Source organism: Macaca nemestrina, chromosome 16 (genome assembly GCF_043159975.1).
Source record: "Macaca nemestrina isolate mMacNem1 chromosome 16, mMacNem.hap1, whole genome shotgun sequence".
Taxonomy (NCBI): domain Eukaryota; kingdom Metazoa; phylum Chordata; class Mammalia; order Primates; family Cercopithecidae; genus Macaca; species Macaca nemestrina.
In genome coordinates this window covers 27,102,308-27,114,678 of record NC_092140.1, presented here as the reverse complement: position 1 = coordinate 27,114,678, position 12,371 = coordinate 27,102,308, and the positions used below count along the sequence as shown (strand labels likewise).

Here is a 12,371-nt window from a genome sequence, read left to right as displayed (position 1 = left end):
CTCTTTGTGTGACATGAAGTTTTCTCATGCTGCTTCCTTCTACAGCAAGTTTGGGGTCTGGTATTTGTTTCATTCGTATAGACATATTTTAAAATAAATGAAGCCAGATTGGTTACCCATCAAACTTTTGTCCATACTTCAAATTATTATCCACCTGTCTCTGAGTCAACAGTGGCAGCATATCCCATGACAAAAGCTTGGAAACAAATATAATCTTATTTATATATCCTATACCTCATATAAACTTAATCACTAATTTTCTATTTCTTCTACCTTTCAGAATACTCTTTATTCATCCTCTGTCTTCTTTCCTCTGACAAAGGAGTCTGTTCACCTTATCATTGCTCTCCTGAACTTTGACAATAAATATATGTTGTTTCTTCTTCTTCCCCACATAAATTTGAAATTACATTCTTTACTAGAAATTCCAACATATGATTCAAAGTTGTCTTATTACATTTTATAAAATTTTATATTTTACTAGTGTTCTTCTTCTTGAAACTCAGCATTTTTACATAGTATTGTACTTATGCCATGTATAAGACTTAGGTTAATTTATGCTCCCCATGTGAGGCTTTATGCATTTAATACATTGGAATAAATACATTGGACAACTTGTTTCCTAGCAAAGGACTTCCTTTTGGGGGCCAAATTAGAATACAATGGAATAAAATGAAAAAAATACACACAAACATAGACACATACACATATTTCTTTAACTCTATGACATATAAACTACTAAAATTAAATAAATATAATTAATAAATTTGTTAGACTAAAATTTATGAGATGCTATTAAATTTATAATTAGATGATTTTTGCTGAGTTAGGGAAGAATATTCTTAAAATATCTTTCAGTTTTAACCACACATAAAATATTTTTACAAAAAATTTTAATGCCAATTTTATATTATTTTAATGTGAACAAATTTTAGTAATAATTTATGATCTGATCATTCTCTTCTGAAAAAAATTCACATTTTATAGTTTATTCAGTATAACCTTAGCTGTCCTTGGCTACTTAATTTAAGGGAATTCTTATCAAAACTCAATAGAAATGAGTAACTGAGAAGACATTCTCTGGAATTAATTTATAAATTAAATTAATATTTTACATACACAAAATAAGCTAACCTCAAAATTATAGAGATAAGAAGCAAGATGACTCCCCAGTTATTTAGTGATTTCTGTAAAGTTCTCAGACTTTTTCTATACATATAGCAGTCGACCTAATATATATTTAAGCATCTTTGAGGCTTCTTTATGGTTTTGAACGTGTCCCCTCCAAAATTTATATTGACACTTAACCCCAAATGCATCAGTGTGAAGAGATGGTGCGTTTAAGAGGTGATGAGACCATGAGGGCTCTGACTTCATTGATGGGATTAGCACCTTGTAAAAGCATTAGAGGAAATAGCTAGGTCCTCTGTCCCTCTTTGCCTTTCTGATACATGAGGCCACAGCACCTACATTTTGCCTTCTGACGACGCCACAACAAGGCACCATCTTTGAAGCAGAGTGTGCTTTCACAAGACACTGAATATGCTGGAGTCTTGGTCTTGGAGTTCCCTGTCTCAGAACTGTGAGAAATTTCTGTTTTTTAGACATTATTCAATCTAAGGCATTTCATTGTAGCAGCAGGAAGGGACTAAGACACTAACTTTCATATAGGCACCAATTTTCATATAGACACCACGGCATTCTTTTCGTTAAGCTTAATATATCTTTTTCTATACTCTTAATTTTAACCTATTTGCATGTTTATATTTAAATTGGACTCTCTGATCCTCCCATTAGAACCCATTAACATGTAGTTATCAGCACATATGACAATAATCAGAATAATTAGAATATTCATATGCATGAAGTCTTCCATATATTTAGAAGTTTAATAAAGAATGGTGTTTTAAACAAATGGCAAATGATGTAAAGATCAACTAAAATTTTAAAAAATTATTTAATGCACATAAAAATAAAGGTACCAAACATTATTGCTACGAAGAAGTTAATACCTGTACAAAATGCAGAAATATGTGAGATAATGCAAATTAAATTATCATGGATGTTTATTTTACAAAGTCTGAAAAAATAGCCCTCAGTTTGTATAGAGTCTTAGAGCTTGAGATGGAACAATTTATTCATTCGCAAAGGAATAATGAATTTTTTTTTTTTTTTGAGACATCCAGAACAAGGGAGTCACTAGCTGTCAGTGTTGGAGTGCAGTGCCATGATCTTGGCACACTGCAACCTTTGCCTCCAGGGTCCAAGTGCTTCTCATGCTTCAACCTCCTGAGTAGCTGAGATTACAGGCATCCACCACCTCTCCTGGTTAATTTTTGTATTTTTAGTAGGCAGGATTTTGCCATGTTGGCCAGGCTGGTTTTGAACTCCTGGCTTCAAGTGATCCACCTGCCTCAGATGCCCAAAGTGCTGGGACTACAGGTGTAAGCCACGCACCAGACCACAGATTGACTCCTGAAAGAGTTTGGATCTCATACAGAAAGATCATGTAGGTCTCTTTCTAGATGAGGAGAGAAAATGAACGATTATATCAATATGTAGGTATTTGCACATATGCATACAAACTAGCATTTTATTATTTTTTAAAGATCTGTAATTTCTGACTACCATATGTTTTATCATTTGTAGAACTTGAAGACATTGTTATATTTGAAATATACATTTTCGTACTATTCATATAATCAAAAATTTTATTTTAAATTTAACTTATTCAAAAATAAATAAACTATATCATTTAGTAATGTTAAACTACAAAGGCAATCACATAAAACAAACAGTATAAATCAGAACATTAGAGAGCTGGTTACATATTTTTGTTTGTTAAACATATGACTCCAGGGATCTAAGCATCACCATTATATGACACATTAGTCATCTGGAGTTGTCATGAGTTAGCAAACCAAAAATTCCCAGAGTTAATTTTACAAGCCTCAGTAGTTTGGGAAGTCTTGTCTTGTCATTTTTTTCATAGTTCTAACATTTAACACAGAATACAATTATAATTGTTTATTCACTCAGGCAAAATACAACCTTAGGAGAAATCTGAGAGCTATGACCTATATAATTAAGAAAAGAATGACGTTCCGAATAAATAGACACGAGAATTTGACTTGTCTCAAAACCCACACTTTCTTCGTTAATCAATAAGCAACAACAGAGAATAGTCTATATTTTCAACAATTGCTACTTTAAAGAATATCAAAAATTCAGAATCCACCAAGTTAATAAAACTCTAAAATAAATGAGTACATCTAAATCTGAATATTTTTGTATTATATAATACAATATTATTATACAAGTGGAAGATGCTATTGATGAAAATTCATGGCATATGCCTATGGTATGCTAAAATAAAGAGGCAATACTTTCAGTTAACATTTCTTTGTATCTTGCTATCTCTTTCTGCTTCTCCTTTCCACACTGTCGGTTTTATAATTTTAGCAAGGCACGTAGCTGAGGTGAATTTTTTATATTTAAGTAAACTGTTGCATTTGTTTGGCTGAAAAATCTGATGAGCAGATAGGAAAGGAGGGTAAATTCTACAAAGGTATGATCAAACCAATAAGAATGATTAGCAATATTAGACAAGGCAACAAACTAACAAAAACAAACAAACAACAACAAGATACGAGAAGACAAACTGGATTTCTTGTACAAGGTGGACAAAGTAGAAAGAGAGAGAATTTTTTTAAAAAAGTGAAATAATAGAAGCCAAAGCCATGGAGAAATCCCACATTTGGTGGTCTGTATCCTCTGCTAATGTTGCTAATATACTAATAACGAAAATGAATTTTAGTAAGAAAAGAATATTTGGTATGAACTGTGTAAGAGTGTGTGACAGTTTATGTGGGTGTGTATTCTTGGTGCTATGTCCTTTTTAAATGCTTACTAGAATTTACCAGTAAAGATACCAAGATCTGCTGGTCGCAGTGGCTCACGCCTGTAATCCCAGCACTTTGGGAGGCCGAGACGGTCGGATCACGACGTCAGGAGATCGAGACCATCCTGGCTAACATGGTGAAACCCTGTCTCTACTAAAAATACAGAAAATTAGCCGGGCGAGGTGGCGGACGCTTGTAGTCCCAGCTACTCGGGAGGCTGAGGCAGGAGAATGGCGTGAACCCGGGAGGCGGAGCTTGCAGTGAGCTGAGATCCGGCCACCTCACTCCAGCCTGGGCGACAGAGCGAGACTCCGTCTTAAAAAAGAAAAGAAGAAGAAAAAAAAAAAAAGATATCGAGATCTGGTGGTTTCTTCATTAGAAGAGGTTAACTACAAATTGAACTAAAGCAACAACTAAGGCTATTCAGATTCCTATGTCTCATTGGGAGAACTTGAGCACTCTCCTTCAACATGGTCAAGTTATTGGAAAATATTTGTGGCAGGGTTGTTTCACAGGTTTGCTACACAGGAATCCAACAACACAACAGCCTTCAGTTTAGTAATAATTTTGTCCCACCATTGAGGTAATACTCTTCTGACTATTTACTTGAAGTTCCTTGTGTCACGTATTTATTTTCATTTGGCATGCTAAAAATGTTATTGTATTCCTGCGAGAGACGCAGGAGTTGATTCACCTACTTCATTTGGGTGGCTCCTTTCCTGGCCTTGGCAATGTTCCTTATATTCCTGTGTTAATTACTACTCAGATTCATGGGGCATCCTCTGAAAGTCTCTATAGAACTTTCTCTGTACAGCTCTATTATTTCGTTCTTTGTCCTGTAATCTCTCGACATCTTTGCCTCTCCAAACACCGAACTCTGTCTCTGTAAGTCACTGAACTCAACCTGCTTTCTTCTTCCCTGTCCTGAAACGTATTAATCACCTCTAGGCTGTGAGCTTGGTCAACAAGAGAGCTCATCTTGTTTATTTTCACTTTTATCTGAAATAACTTTTCTATGTTGTCTGTTATCCAGTGTCTGAAAACTGCTGTTATATATGCATATTTTTCACTTCAACTTTATCCTGCTGAATTCAGGTTCTACTCCTAACAAGTTCTCCTCAACGTATAGCTTTCAAATGGAAGTGACCTTCAGAAAGTTTGAGAGTTCATAGGATCCAGAGGTTTCACATACTTCCCACTCTAACTGTGCCCTATCCTTGAATATGAAGCCTCTCGTTGTTGGAGCAGCAGCTGTTCTCAGCTTGGTTTTCCACGCTTACTAGAAGGAGCAATGGTCTCTCAAATTACATGGTAACTCTTCGTTGTAAATTTGTGAGGCTATCATGAGTCTCTTTGCCTTCCTTCTTGTTTCTGCTGAACAGTTGATAATAACCTAGGGTTCTGATTGCTTTTAGTGGTTTGACCCACAGGTTTGCATCATTTGGGGTGCATTGGGGATACTTACTTGCTTAATTTTGTTATAAATGTATGTTTTACAATTTTTTTTTAAACTACAGTTGTTTAACTTGTTTCAGTTTGGAGAGGAGTTGGAGAAACTTGAGGAAATTTCAAAAACTGTGCCACAGAAGCTATCTTCAGAAGATAACATTTCTCTTTTTCTCTTTTTCTCTCTCTTATTGTTTTTCTCCAAATGTTCCTCTTTTTATTTTTTTCTGAGTATTTCAAAAATAAGTTGCAGGTATTTTGACACTTCAACCATGACTACATCTGCATAGATATCATAAAATAATACCATTAGCATTATTATAACTGAAAATCAAGTACAGTTCTATAATGATAACGTTGTGTAATTAATACACAATCCATACACAAAGGTTCATAATAGTTCCAAAAATGTTCCAAAACACACACAGAGAAATACATATAATTATGTTTCCCTATTCAGGAAACAATGGAAGTTGCCACTGTGTTTCCATATTTCTTTGATCCCCTTTGACCCGTGGGAATTTCTGTTTGTCTGTCTTTATACCATTGATTCATTGGCATTATTTTTAATAGAATGTCCCACATGTTAGAATTATCTGAATGTTTTCTTATGATTCAAGTCTTTTTATATACCTTTAATAGCAGTGACTAATAATGAAGTTGTATAATTCTTACTGCATCATATCAGCAGACACATGATGACAGTTTGTATTCAGATGGTGTCTAACTTTCTATATGCTGCATAAAACGGTATCTTATCTCCTTACTGTGTATGTATATTTTTCCTCTGTTATTGGAAAATAATTAATGAGGAGATACTTTTAAACAATGTGAATAACCTATGCCTCAGTATCTTTCCATTTATGCCATTAGCTTCCATTTATAATTACTACACTAATTAGTTATTTCATTGTAATTTGCAAAATGGTGGCTTTTCAGTCTTTCATTCTACATGAACTAATTGGCTTCTTCTGAAAAAAAATAGTTTTCTGCCATTTTTCATTCTTTCTTCATTCTTTCTTTCCCTTCTTCTCTTCTTCCATCCTTCATTCATTGCTTTCCTCTTATCTTTTTCTTGAGTATTTCTATGAGCTTATGAGTAGATATGTGAAAAATAACTAGAGCATTTCCTGCTAGATTTAAGAAAAGTAATTAAATGCCCTTTATTATTGCAATGAGAATATTGCAGTGAAACTATTAGGCCATGCAAATAGAAAATAAAACTCCATAAGGAATTCCTTTTTATCTAACAGTTAAAATCAATTTTTATAAAATTTAATATATGTCCCTTTCAGTCTCAACTTATTTTTAATCATATGTTTTGGCTTCTCATTATTCATATCTCTACTATTTATCGAAGTATTTCTACAGATGTTAAAATGAAATAAAATAAGAAGCATATAGTCAGATTATAGGAGTTAATTAGGTATTAAAGCATAAAACATTTATGGATGCCAAATGTGTCATTAATAGAAAAGAAAGAACAAGGTTGATCATTACTGCATATAAGTATCATAGTGAAAATAATGGAGGGGACAGGTACCCAACATTTATGTAAAGGGTAAAATAGCCTTATAAAATAATGCCAATAGGATAAAGCAATTAAATAACTGTGTGTTGTTAAGATGATGGAATGTTCCTGTTATCAATGACATGTAAATTATTATTGAAGTGGTTTTTTGTAAAAAGAAAACAAAAAAAGAGAATATTTTCACAAGAAAACAATATTATGTTTTCACTCTTCTACAACTTTCTACAAGTGCAGACTGAATTCAGAGGTATTAATACACGACAAGTTAGTGCTCATGGTAATCTATGGCCATCAGAACTAACAATTGCCAGACAACGTATAGGACAATTAAGAACTATATAAAGTTTAAAATAGTACACAGCTGAACACATTCTACTAAATATTTGCCAATAATGTAGAAAGAACTAATATATTTATAAATAGCAATATCAAACAATGAAAATGCACATTTTACATATAAAGCGAATATTACACACATATTAATTTTTCTCACTGTACCTTATGTGCTCATAAAAATTAGATAAAACTTCACAATTTGTAGAAAAGGGAAACATATGTTTGTCCTTAAATTGCATACTTAAATTGCCCTGTGATGTCTTTAACTTTTCTAGCATCTCATTATTTTCCTAATTTAATGATAAAAAGTCATTGAGCTTATTTTAAAACTTTTGCATCAGTATTTAGAAAAATAAATTTAAATATTATATAATAAAACTGCCCATTTCTAGAAAAATAGGACATATTACAGTTAAAATTACTTTTAAAATCTCCTTAGATTGAAAATTGTGGTAAAATACACCTAACACAAAATTTACCATCTTAACTATGTTTAAGTTAGTACCTGCAGAGTTTAGTAGTGTTAAGTACATTCATACTGCTATGCAACAAATTTCCAGAACTCTTTTTATTTTACAAAACTGAAACTCTACATCCGTTAAACAACAACTACCTATTCTCCCCTTTGCATAGACCCCGGCAACTATTCTTCTACTTCTGGTCCCTATGAATTTGCCTACTCTGAGTACCTCATAAAATATGAATCATACATGTTTGTCTTTTTGTGACACTGACTTATTTCATTTAGCATAATATCCTCAAGATTCATCCACGTTGTTGCATATGTAGGAATTGCCTTCTATTTTCAGGCTGAATGATACTCTTTTGTATGTATACTGTATACCACAACTTGTTGATTCATTTAACTTGGTAGACTCTTTAGTCCCTTTTATCTTTTGGCTATTGTCAATAGTGCTGCCATGAACATAGGTATTCAAATATCTATTCAAATATCACAGTCACCTGTTTTCAAGTATTTTGTGAAAATAACTAGAAATCACAATTTTTATTAAATTGCATCCATGCTATACACACTACTAAAAATATTTATGTAAAAATAAATTTTTACATAAACAGGCTAAATTCATAAAGTTTAATAAACTCACTTTAGGCTTTTGTATCTCTTGCTTATGTATATTCTTCAACTAGTTTTTATAGCTTTTATTTATTTTTCTAATGGGCACCTCAGATTTCAGAAACCCCTCACCACAGGTAACCTTTCTCATATACACATTTGAATTTATTCTTATTGCTCTTTCTTCTCCATCTAAACTGTTATATTTTCCTCTCAAACACATCTAGTTACCTATAAAATGAGCATGTTAAATTATATATTCAATTTGATTTTTGGACATAATACAGTTGGATCTTATAAATGCTTCTTGAAAATTATTGTATAATGAAAATTTAAATAAAAATGTAACCACTTCTACAATGTCAGTCTTCTTATATTTTCAAGTGTTAAGCTTTGTTTAAAGATGTTTTTTGTTCAGTTTTATTTCTTGAGAAAGATACTGTATTGTACCCACAAATTAGGTCCAGTTAAGATACGAGGAAATTTGTTTATTAAAGTTGGCACTAAACTAGTATAAATTATTTCGAAGTTGATTTTATCACCTTTAATCAAGATAAAGACCCATGTACTTTTAAAGTTATTTTACTAAGGAATTATATTTTTTCAAAAATATATTTATTAAAAGGAAAACTTTATTATGTTTTCTAGATACAAAGCTATCCTAGATTGCTTTTATTTTATATATTTGTTTTTTCAAGTATTTCCACCTCCTGTATAATTTGTGTGAAAAAGTAATCATCCAATTTGCAATATCTCACCTAGCTCTTGCCAAAATACAATCTGTGAGGTTTCGAATTTAATTTAGTTTAGCACTGTGGAAGTTTCAAGCACAACATCTAGTTTAGAAGCAATCTGGGAGGTAGGATGAAACAGGCTATGGGAAACACCTGTCAGTTTTGGCATGACTCATGAGCATAAACCGTACAAACCACTTATAAGCACTACGATGATATGCCATGAACAGCATTATATTGCATTAATCAGCAATTTTCCTAAATAGTGTTTTTCAGATTCACCAAAACTATAAGGGGGGTCACTCTGGTGATACTTTATAATTTTGAAAACATACTTATACATTTATGTTTGAAAGGTGAATGTTCATAAATTATTTATATGCATTTAAAATAATATTTGCTATGTTGCTCACAAAAAAAGAAGAAAAACAAAAAACAAAAACAAAAAAAAACATGCAAATCCAGTTACACTCATTGAGATAAAAATATCTGGCTACTTCAGAAGCTAAGGAAGAAGGATCCTTTGAGCCCTGGAATTTCAGGCTGCAGTGAGCTATGACAAGGACACTACTGCACACCTCCCTGGCAATTGAATGAGACCCTGTGTAAAAAAATATATATATATATATTTATCTATCTATCCTCTTATATCTATCTAACAAGTGGGAAACAAGGTCCTCCAATATCCTAGCAGACCTACAAATGTTTGTAATTATTTAATTGTTAGGGACTGTGGGTATCCGGGTTTCTTGTCCATCATGGCTGTTGGCACAATCCAGTATTACCCAACAAGACTATGAAGGAATTCTACTGTGCCTCCTGGTCGCTGGGCTTTCTGCAGGTTGACATCCCATTCGCTGGATGACAGGTGCTCTAGAACTTACTGGGTGGTCTTCTGCAAGACTCAAACCTGTAGCTATCATATCATTCACATAATGCTCCCAGTGAATTCTGTATATGTCACTCAAAACAGCCAGGTCCCCCAGCCACCAACCATGGCAGATAGTAGGACTATGTAAGTACATCTGAAGGAGTGCCTGAAAAATTCATTGTTGACCGTCCAAGGTGAAGGCAAACATGTCCTGGAACTTTGGGTCTGAGTGTATGCTAAAGAAAGCATTTGCTGAATCAGGACAGTATGCGAACTACCTAATCAAATAATCCAACTTTTTAATATTTTAGTCACATTTGGGACAACAGCATGTATGGCAAAGGTCATCTTGTTTAGTTGCTGGAAATCAACTATTGTCCTCCAGGTGCCATCAGGCTTTGGTACCAACCATGCAGTGATGCTGTATGGGCTCTGTGCAGGATGCACAATACCCACCTTCTCCAGTTTCTGAATAGTAGCCTCTATCTCAGTGCCCTCCTGGGAGATGATGTTATATATACACCAGTAGTCCAGAGCAGGGTAACACTACTGACTTCCCTTTAACTCCCCTTTGGAGCAAATCTTCTGTCATTCTAACCCAGAGATGGAATTTGCCTACTGCAAATTGTTTCAAAGGAAGCTCCCAGGAAAGTATCTATCCCCAACATGTTTCCTGGGATTGGGGAGATGTTGACCCATGGTAGGTGGGTGAAGCATGCCTAATTTGCAACAGTAAATGTGTTCATCTCACAAGACTGGCTGCATCTCTGTATCCATCTATATAAACTAGGTGTCCAGAAAATTTGTGAAGATTACCATGTATTGGAGTATATGCAGCTAAGTATCTACCAGAGCCTAAACTCTTTGTTTCAAGGGAACCAGTGAATCACTATTTCCACATGGGGCCTTTGGTCTCCCTGAATGACCATATCTCGAGGGGAGCTTTGCCCTTCCTGTCACAGTAGGGGCTGCGGTGCTCACCTCCCCTCATCCTCAGTTTCTTCCAGAGACAGTGTCTGGAGGTTTAGGATTAACCCTAACGGTGTACTCTGCTGTCCTGGCATGAAGAATTTCCAGTCTAAGGAGAGATACATTGGGTTGTCTATTTTCCTTTTCTCCATAACTGCTTTCAGAAGATGTTGCCACATTTAATTCCTCAATACCCATTTTGCTATATCTCTTTATTTTCCCTCCCTCCCTCCTTCCTGCCCTCCTTCCTCCCCTCCCCTCCTTCCTCCCCTCCCCTCCCCTCTTTCCTCCCCTCCCCTCCCCTCACCTCTTTCCTCCCCTCCCCTCCCCTCCCCTCTTTCCTCCCCTCCCCTCCCCTCTCCCTCTTTCCCTCCCTCCTTCCCTTCCCTTCCCCTTCCTTCCTTCCTTCCTTCCTTCCTTCCTTCCTTCCTTCCTTCCTTCCTTCCTTCCTTCCTTCCTCCATTTTTTCTCCCTTCTTTCCTTCCTTCCTTTTTTATTCTGTTTCTCCACTGCCAGCAGGTAGGTGTGGAGTGAGGTTTCAACATTTGAATTTTGGGGGAACATAAACAATAGCATCAAACACAAACACTACTAATCACCTATAATTTTTATTAAAGAGCTGCTTATAGTTTTTAATTAGTAAAGGCAAATAAATTTTCCTCGTTTTTGTTAATTATCCAGGATATTATTTAATATTATTTATTTATCTTCCACATTACATAGCTTGCTTCTTGCTTCACGAACCTTGTTACAAATCACAAATATTCCTAGTATTTTATTATGCTCTTACTCAAAATATATGCTGCAAAATCAAAACTATATGTAATTTATGAAAACACACACACATATATATATATATCATATGTGTTTTGTTCCAATATATTACAAAAAAAAATCTTATGGATTTGACATTGGGAAACATTCTAGATGTCCTGCTGTAGCATTTTTCTTGGTATGCTGAAATCAGTGTCAAAGACACCGAATGCTATGACTTGTGTTCTCGATATCTGTAGAAATGAGACTCCATTTTGAAACGCCATCTGATAAAACATGTTGCTCATAATTTACCTTGAAAATTACAATGTAGTATCTTCCCAGCATTAGTAAATTAGAACCTTAATCACAACCTGACAATACTGCCTGTTTAAATTTGTATATCAAATGAATCTTCAACAAAAGAGATTAACCATCTTTCTTTTTCCAAAATAGAATCAAATACAGGGTTAGCTTAACAATATTATTTTTAAATGCCTTTGAATTACAAAGTATAACATTTAAAAACAAATAGTTTGTCAGAGTGAATAGTCATATATACCTTAAGTGAAACAAAATAAAAATGAGCAAAATACAGACCATTTATTTGTATTAAGGCTTCTAATTTTTTTCATCTTATTTTAATGTATACATTTAAAAATAAGGTCTAGTATTTATTTTCACAACATTATTATTGAGATCAATTAATTTGTTCTTCCTTCCTTTACTTCCAACAGTGTATTTATGTCTATTC

General features: G+C 34.0%; 1 long non-coding RNA gene across 1 annotated transcript in view; it reads right to left on the bottom strand.

Annotated features, from left to right (window-relative positions):
- Window positions 1-894: 894 nt before the first annotated feature.
- Window positions 895-12,371, bottom strand: part of LOC139359205 (uncharacterized) — a 145,513-nt gene continuing 134,036 nt past the window's right edge. The window contains exon 3 of the long non-coding RNA XR_011615112.1: window positions 895-2,521. This is a non-coding gene — a long non-coding RNA (uncharacterized lncRNA). The remainder of the gene's footprint in view (window positions 2,522-12,371) is intronic.